This window comes from Aphelocoma coerulescens, chromosome 9 (assembly GCF_041296385.1).
Source record: "Aphelocoma coerulescens isolate FSJ_1873_10779 chromosome 9, UR_Acoe_1.0, whole genome shotgun sequence".
Taxonomy (NCBI): Eukaryota; Metazoa; Chordata; class Aves; order Passeriformes; family Corvidae; genus Aphelocoma; species Aphelocoma coerulescens.
Window position 1 is genome coordinate 110,680 of NC_091023.1, and position 8,521 is coordinate 119,200.

Consider the following 8,521-nt stretch of genomic DNA (forward strand, 5'->3'; position numbering starts at 1 on the left):
GCCGTGCCACTCGCAGGGCACGAGGAGGGTTGTGGGAGCTGTAGGCACAGAGCGTGTTTTGAAGACCACACGTGTCCCTGGAGAGAGCTGAGGGCCAGACAGACTGATCCTGAGGCTGGTTGGCGCTCCCTGCTCTGTGTTGCAGCTTTGCCTCCTGCGCCGAGAGATGTCTTGCTGCAGACCCTGTCCCCCACGGCCCTGCGGCCCCTGTGGCCCAACCCCCCTTGCAAGCAGCTGCAGTGAGCCCTGTGTCGCCCGCTGCGCTGACTCCACGGTGTTCATCGAGCCTTCGCCGGTGGTGGTGACCATGCCGGGCCCCATCCTCACCTCTTTCCCTCAGAGCACAGCCGTGGGATCCTCTCTGTCAGCTGCTGTGGGCAGCTCCCTCAGCAGTGCAGGGGTTCCCATCTCTTCTGGGGGCTCCCTTGGGCTGGGGGGGTCAGGCCTGTGTCTGCCTTTCCCCCGCTGCGGTCAGATCTGCTGAAGCTGGCGGGTCATCCGCTCTGTCCTTGGCAAACGGGCCGATCTCTTTCCCTGCCTGGCCCCCGCACACGTGTCCCTTGGTCTGTGTTCTGTGCCGCTGCTTTTGCTCCTTCTCATTAAAGCCTTTGTGCAGAATGGCTGGAGAGTTGTGGTCGTTTGTTCTCCTCCTCCCTCAGCTACCACCTGCTCTGCCAGGGTGAGTACTGGCTTCTGTCCTGAGGTTACCTGCAGCTGCACAAAATACTCCCAGAAATTACACCAGAGCACCAAAGCCTCAGTCACTGAGCTTGGGTCTGTAACCTGGAGATCACGGTCTTGCAGGGCCCGGTGCCAATTTGTTCTTTGTGAGAGTTAATAAAGATATTTTGAGCAACTTTTCAGTCCTGTCAGAGCTTCTTCACAAAAGCATAGGAAAATCAATCTTATCTCTTCTGTTGGTGATGTTGGAATTTTCTCAATGGGATGAGTACATGATTGTGGGCTGGAAAGGAGAAAAACACTTCTTTTCATGGCTGGACATAGGCAGTGTGGCTTCAACAGTTTGATGGCAAAGTTCACTCTGTTACTTCCTAAATGGATGAAGCATAAATAGCATATTGAATTGTAATCAATGTTTAATGTTTTATAGGGACACTGTGCATCTAGAAGTGTACGGTATGCAAAGGATATGGATACAAAATTAGAAGGGTGCAAAAGGGTTTAGCAGCACTCAATCCACAGTCATAGCAGGGAGTTAATTACAAATCCACGGTGACAACATTGATACCATTATCAATTCACACACACCCACACCCACAGAGGCACAGAGAAGAGCACATCTGTATTCAGGTGTGTAAATGTACCTATTGAAAATGCCCCTCGGGCTCATTGAAATAGTCACATCAATTCCCTTTGCATTTCTCAACCAAGCGTGGGTTGGGCTTTGAGGAGTGTGCGTGGATGTGTGTGTGGATCAAACCAGGCCTCATCATCAGTGGTGGTCTTTCAAGTACCCCAGCTTTATGGTTCTCAAGCTGCGAGAGACGTTCCACCCAGAGGGAGGTGCTGGCACAGCCCGCTGTGGTCCAGGAGGCCTCCAAGAGCCTCACTCAGGACAGAGCTGTTTACAGGCTCACAAGATGATTTGCCTTAGTCATCAGTAAGGTTCCATCTCTGACATAATCCATGGTGGTAAGTACTGGAAACAACTCCCAAGACATTTGGAAATTGTTTCCAAAACTGAAGCAACAATGGGGGTCTTCCACTTGGGCTACAATTCATCGAGAGAACGTTTCAAGGCTGTCGTGGGATGACTGATTATCCTTTGTTCCCCACCGTGGCTCATGCTGCTCATGGGAAGCTGATGCTGCTGTTATGGTCACGGGCTGTTCCCAGCTGTATCATGCAGCAGCACCTGGTGGTGAGGAACCTTTCACTGCCCAGCTGGTTTGGTGAAGGGGATGCTTCCTCTTGCAGCTGGTTCAGTCAAGGCTTGTCAGGGCGAGGAGCACAGGAGAGGATGAATGACCACAGCCACAGGGCAGGGTCTCCCAGGTGCCTGGCTGAGGCCAAGGCTCAGGGAGCTGCAGCCAGAGACCCTGGGCTTGTGTCTCTTGGGCCTCTGGAATGTGGCCTCAGGAGCCCGTCTGGCTCTCTGAGGGTCCCAACTACAAAGGTGGAGTGGAGCTGTGGGGGTGCATTCCTCCCCCCTCCTTTTTCAGGCTGCACTGAGATCTGAGAAATGCTCATTAGGCCTTGGCCTTGAAAACAGCACCTGTTCTCAGCTCTTCCTGAGCTTATCAGAAACACTGTCTCTTCCCAAGAACTGCTGTCTAACGAGCTCCCCTTTTCCTTATGACTGGTCTTGGAAAATACTTTTGTTGCCTGAACGCCATAACATTCCTGTTCTCACAGTTTCAAAGAAAGTGGCAACACAAACTGTGGCTAGGATGGAACATTGTTATGGCTAAAGCCCACTCTCTTGCGACCCTATAAACAGCGGTCCAAAATGAGACCATTTGAGTTCTCCTGGAGCGCAGCAGGCTGCGACCAGCAATCTCCCTCTGAGTGAGATGCCTCTCAGAGACAGCAAACTCAGGTTTGCAGTACTTGGAGGATTGCCAAACAACGAGGAGTCCTGGGCTGACACCCCCACTCCTTGAGGCCTGACCCTTTGCCCGTCGGGAGATGCAAAGGCATCCAAAGTGAGTATTTCACTGACCTCTGTGGGAATTTTTCACAGGTAACTTGCTCACACTAACTCTTTATGTCTGTGTGCGTGCACGTGTGCATATGCTATAGCAAATCTGGGAGAAATACTGCTTTCTTAGATGTTTAAGTACCTTGGATATCTAAGGAAGTTAGGCCTGTAAGTAAAGTTACAGTTATAAACTGTGAGAAAAGAGACAACTCTTAGTTAAAAATTAAAGTAATTTATTAAAAATGGAAAAATTGAAAAATTACAAAAATTAGCAAAATGTAAAAATTTGGGATCCTATGGCTCGGTAGATGGTATGCCCCAGGAGCGCAGGGATTTTAGATCTTCTGGCTGAAACAGCACTAGACCTCAGGTAGCGAAAAAGGGCTTGCAGTGCTAGGCTGGCTTTTGGCTGGTCCAAAAGCCAAAAAAATTACTAAAGGTTCCTTAATAGGAGTAGGCCTTCCCAGCACTGAACTCAACCTCAGCAAGGCCGGAGAGAAGGGGCATGTCTTTTGCTGGCTTGTTGTTTTATAGTGCCTTTGCTCCGCCCACAGCCCGCCCACAGCCCACCCCTTCAGTTTAAGGTGATTGGTGTTTTCCCTTTGACAGATTATCTCTGTCCACCAATGGCTCATCCTTGTCAGAGGGGTAGTATTAGTTGAGATAAGGGTCATTAAAATTCAGGTTGCTATGGTACTTGCTTACAGGGTAATGGCTATAGGGGCTGGGCTGTTTGTTGGAACTGGGGTTTTGAAATCTGCCTTGGAACCAAAGTACAAGTAAAAACACCAAAAAATACATCCAACACATCTTAAAACACTTGTAAAAGTATACAGTAAACACAGGAAGGATAACTCTTATGGTGTACAAGTGATTAATGTTTGAAAAGGGATTTTAACTGGGGAACTTTTAACTGGGGATTTTTTACTGGGAAGGGTGCAAATAGACTGCTTTGAACAAGTGAAAACCATAATAATAAAACTTGATTTGTGTACCTGGGCTGATGGGTTAATTTTAACATTCAATTTTAAAATATTTAACTCAAAATTAATTAATTAAAGCACTTAATATGCAAAGACCAAGCACAAGTAGGGATTTCATGTATGACATAACCTTACCTAAATGCTGCTAAGTGTTGTTCTCCTGCTAAGTTGCTAAGTATAACTTTGAAGTTCTATGTTAGGTTAAATGCTATTCAAGTGTTATTCCTCTGTTAAATTTTAAGGTTAAGATATTAATTAGGTTTAATGTATAGGTTCAGTTAAAATACTGTTAAGTTTGAGTGCTGTTAAGCTTTTAGGCTGTGTTCCTTTATATCCTTGCCCTCCCTGTCTTTTGTCACACACACACACACACACACACACACACACACACACACACAGAGACACAGAGAGAGAGAGACACACGCACAAACACACACATTCCCCTAGATAGTTCTTGGTTTATTTCTGTTTTGATTGCTTGGATTTTGTTTGGTTTTGTTGTTGCTTGTTTTTCCTTGTTGTGCCTTAACTGTCCTGTAAGTAGTAGAGTGAGTCTTGCCAAGGAACTTAGTTGTGCTTTCATTTAATATTTAAATCTGGCTTTTGCTGATACCCTTGCCAGCAATTTTTTTAAGCAATCTGAAACACTTGTTCATAAGAGGAGCCTTGGGCCGAAGTGCCTGGGCATTGGTGTCGTGGCACAGGGCACGTGATGTGCAGGGCAGGGAGGGCTGGAGCAGGTAGTTGTGGCCGAGTGGTGAAGGCGATGGACTAGAAATCCATTGGGGTTTCCCCGCGCAGGTTCGAATCCTGCCAACTACGGGGCGTGTGCCCCTTTTGGGCTGCGGGCAGCTGACCACGCTGCAGCCGCGACACAGCCCCAGAGGAGGGCTCCTGCCAGTGCAGCCCCGGCTGTTCCCGCAGAGCAGCCGCAAGGGAGGAGCTGCTGGCGGCCTTGCCTGCCTTGCCTGGCTTCGTGAAGGGCCTTCCTCGGGGCAAGGGGAAAGCCTGAGGTGCACACCTAAGGGCAGGGGGACAAAAGCCCGTCTGTGCCCTGCAGCCAAGCCACTTGGCGTGAGGGAAGCACTGCAAGGGAAAAGAAGCTCAGAGATGTTGTCAGCATCAATGAAGAAGGAAAGGGGAAATGCGGACAGCACCTGGAGCTGAGCATTTTGTCACCTCACATTAGCACCAAGCGTGAAAGGCAAGGACCTGCAGCTTGACAGCCTGCTTAGCACAAAGTGCCTAGAACCCAGAGCTTTTCCTTCAGGGTAACCGTGAGCAGCGTTGAGCTCAGGCACCAGAATTTGCACAGCTAAAAGAGGAGAATTTCTTCCGTTGGCAATTCTAAGCAAAGGGAGCCTGCGTCCCTCCTTGGCCAGCAAAGAACCAAACTGTCGGGCAAGTGCAGTCCTGCAGCGTGCTGGGAGCAGAGCTGGATTTCTGGGCAGGGCTGCAGCCGTCAGGATGTTGCTGGATTTCAGGTGCCCCCGTCCCCAGCAAGGCCCAAGGCTGCAGCCTGCGTCCGGGATGCCTTGAGCACATGCAGCGCCAGCTTGGGTGGTCAAAGGGCAAGTGGCCGTGCAGGGCTGTGTGCGGGAGGCGTGGGAGAAGGGCAAGGCCTGGCCCTGGAGCTGTAGAGCGCATGCCCAAGGGAGATGAATTTTTTGGGGAGTGTGTTTTGTGGGGCGGGGGAGGCCAAGCAGAGAGGAAGGGGGAGAGCGAGAGCCAGCAGTGCCCGGGCAGGGTCAGGCCCGGCTGGGGCCAGTGGCAGCCAAGCCCCAGGGGGAGCAGAGTGGCGCAGCGGGAGCGTGCTGGGCCCATAACCCAGAGGTCGATGGATCGAAACCATCCTCTGCTACCAGGGTACTTTTTCACCGACACTGCCCCACCCAACAGCTTTTACCCTGCTTGGCTCTAGCTCTTTGAGCAACCCCGGCCATAGCACTCATCTTCTCTCTGCCCCCACTACCTGCTTTTGTTAGAAATGCTACAACTTTTATAATTTTTTAAACTAACTTTAGTCAGGGGTTTGTTCACCTTTGCCCAGGAGGAGGGGAATCAAAGCTTTTCTTCAAAAGACTCTGTTTACCCAGGGCTTGAGTTTCGCTGGCTGGGTGTCAATCAACAAAAAGAAGATTCCCAGGTGTCAGTCAACAAAAAGAAGATTCCCAGATTATGAGCGTTTAACATGCATCTACAGGTTGGGAGTGGCCAGAAGATACAGAGGAGATAAATGGACATTAACATTACCGCCTGGTGTGGCTGGAGACACGTGGTCTGGGAAAAGATTGATAAGAGCACCAAATTAGCATCAAGGGAAAAGGGATCGATAACCAATAGGAGATTGCATTCTAAGGATTGTGTGATTTAGGTCCAATGAAGAAGAATTTCTTTGGGGTTTTCACGTAAAAATAGGTGAAAAATCTGGTAAAGAACCGTGTGTGATGGAAAAATTTCCACTGCACAAACCAGACATGTGTGGATGGAATAATTTCTATTGCAAATCTTGGCCAGAATACCATCCTGGCCAGAATAAAGAAATGCCTAATTCTCTAGCATTGAAAAGATGTTGTTTGAGAGTTTCTGGTTTTCCCTAGGCTTTGGTGACACTTTCTCTTTGGCTTTCTCAGGCACCAACACTCCCAAAGGGCCCCTCAGCATGGCCTATGGGCAGCTGTGCAGCAGCAGGCACAGCTCCCCCCATGAGGCCCTGCGTCTTATGGGCACACAGGTCTTCCTCCCTCCCCTGCAGGCAGCTCAATCCCCAGCTTCCCAGGCACAGGAGGGCACCTCCAGGCCCATGCAGGGGCAGAGGAGGCTCAGGCTGCTCCACACGTGCTCAGCTCAAAGACCTGGGAGCTTTCTCCATCCTCGTCTGTTTGCTGCCGTGACCATTTGTAGGGTGATCCAGGATCAGGGCCAAGCAGGTATTCCCAAGGGACACTGTGTTGGCTAGAGGTGGCTGGGTGTTGGGAGTGGAGGAGACACAGGGTGCTGTGGGCGCCGTCTCGCTTGGAAAACCTTTAGCGGTTGGCCTGCCCAGGACACAGCTGGTTCCTGCTGCCACCACAACTCTGAAACATCTGTGAAGCTCGTGGCACCCTCAGCACCATTGCTGGAGCACGTGAATATTCTGGATGGCGCTCCATCCTGCAGAGCAGCCATGGCACTGAAGAGGTTTCCTGAAAGGCCTGGGGACCATGGCGGATTCCCCGGCGAAACTGGACTTGTGTTCTACAACTGGAGGGGCTCCATTAGGAGCACCCAGCAGCGTGAGTTTGCCGAGCCCACGTGTGAGAGCCAGAGGAGCGCAGGCACATGCCAGGAGCTGGAGCTGGGGTGTGTGAAGGGGGAGGGAGGTGTGGAAGGAGGGGGCAGCCAGTGTGAGAGGTGCAGGAGCTGGAGCCAGGCCAGGGTGTGAGGTGGCAGTGCGGGAGGCAGTGCCCGTGGGCACTGGAGGAGCAGGAGGCAGCGCAGGCTGCGGGCGGCAGGAGCGGGAAGCAGCAGCGCTGCAGGAGCCTTGCGGGGTAGTGCTTGGCAGAGCTGCCCTCCAAGCAGGTGAGCAGGGCTCGGTCATTCCTGGCCAAGGCAGACCAGCTTTTCTTCAGCCTGGCTCCACACTGCCCGGCCTCTACTGCTCCTGAACAACATGGTTTCTTTCCTCTGCAACTTCTGCTCCCACAGAGCAGCTGAGCTCCTGCTCCTGCTCCCCTCAGCCGGGCCTCCCGCTCGGCACTCCGGGCACCTCCCAGCCCAGCAGGCACAGACTGGCTTTGAGCCAGGGCGTCCTTGGCAAAAGCAGACTGCAGGAGCTGCTCTGGATCCTGCAGAGACTCCCAGAGAGCAATGAGCCACTGGAGCCAGTCGTGCAGAGATCTTGGTGGTTCTCCACGCCTGGGCATCACGCTGGGGTTGCAACAGGGCTCAGGCACTGAGCCGCCAAGCTCCTTGCTTTGTCTCCAGCACTGCTTTGAGCAGGCATTTGGACTTGTGTCCTCCTGGGATGCCTTGCAGTGAAGTTCCTTCCGAGAAGGAAGAGTTCCCAGAGAGGGCTCTGCCCTCATTGCTCTCCACCATGGGCCGTGAGTGAACCTCTACCCCACAGGAACTGGAGCTCAGTCGTTGCTCAGCCCTTGGTGTCTCATCTGTCCTTTCTCCTTGCCTCTCCAGCCCCTTTCCTGGGTTCCTCAGAGGGTCTTTCTTTACCTTTTGTAGAGACGGGGCAATGTTTCCCTCTTATTAGTCCTTAAGGAGCAGGGCTGGTTTGGGCGGGAGAAGAGAAGGCAAGGGGGCTTCTGCTGGGTGAAGGTGACTTGCCAAGGCCTGCCCTGAGTCAGAAAGAGCTTGTTGCAATTTGGGAAAGACAAGATTGTGTGAGGTTTCCAGCCTGGCACTTGTAAGAGAGGCCAGGCCGGGCCAGCAGAAGGAGCTGTGCTGCTGCCCTGAAGGGTGGCGTGATTAGAGAGTGCCTGGAGGCCCTGCAGGAAGGCTGCACTTGGTGATGGATGTCCAAGGCGATGGAGAGACAGCCTTGCTCAGCCAGGGGCATAAGGCTGAGCAAGGCTGGGCACAGGAGCCAGAGGCCACCTATGCAGGAGGTCCCATGGTGTAATGGTGAGCACTCTGGACTCTGAATCCAGTGATCTGAGTTCAAATCTCAGTGGGACCTTGGCCTTTTAGTTCCCTCAGCATGCTGACACCCTCACAGCTCTACTCTGCTCCTGGTTCACTTGTGGAATGTTCTCGGATGAATCACACAGCAGCTGAGGTGGAGATCACCCACTCAAAGTGGGCACAGGAGGCAGCTCTGGGACTCCCTGCTTGTATGTTGGACGCATCCAATAACAGGAGACTGGGCTACACTCTTTGGGCA

The 8,521-nt window shown here is 52.0% G+C and overlaps 3 non-coding genes across 3 annotated transcripts; all 3 read left to right on the plus strand.

Moving 5' to 3' along the window:
• Positions 1–4,385: 4,385 nt before the first annotated feature.
• On the plus strand, positions 4,386–4,467 carry TRNAS-AGA (transfer RNA serine (anticodon AGA)). Its single transcript has one exon. It is a non-coding gene; the product is annotated as a tRNA-Ser (tRNA).
• A 967-nt stretch (positions 4,468–5,434) lies between these two features.
• TRNAM-CAU (transfer RNA methionine (anticodon CAU)) lies at positions 5,435–5,506 on the plus strand. Its single transcript has one exon. It is a non-coding gene; the product is annotated as a tRNA-Met (tRNA).
• A 2,739-nt stretch (positions 5,507–8,245) lies between these two features.
• Positions 8,246–8,317, plus strand: TRNAQ-CUG (transfer RNA glutamine (anticodon CUG)). The gene has a single exon. It is a non-coding gene; the product is annotated as a tRNA-Gln (tRNA).
• The last annotated feature ends 204 nt before the right edge of the window (positions 8,318–8,521 follow it).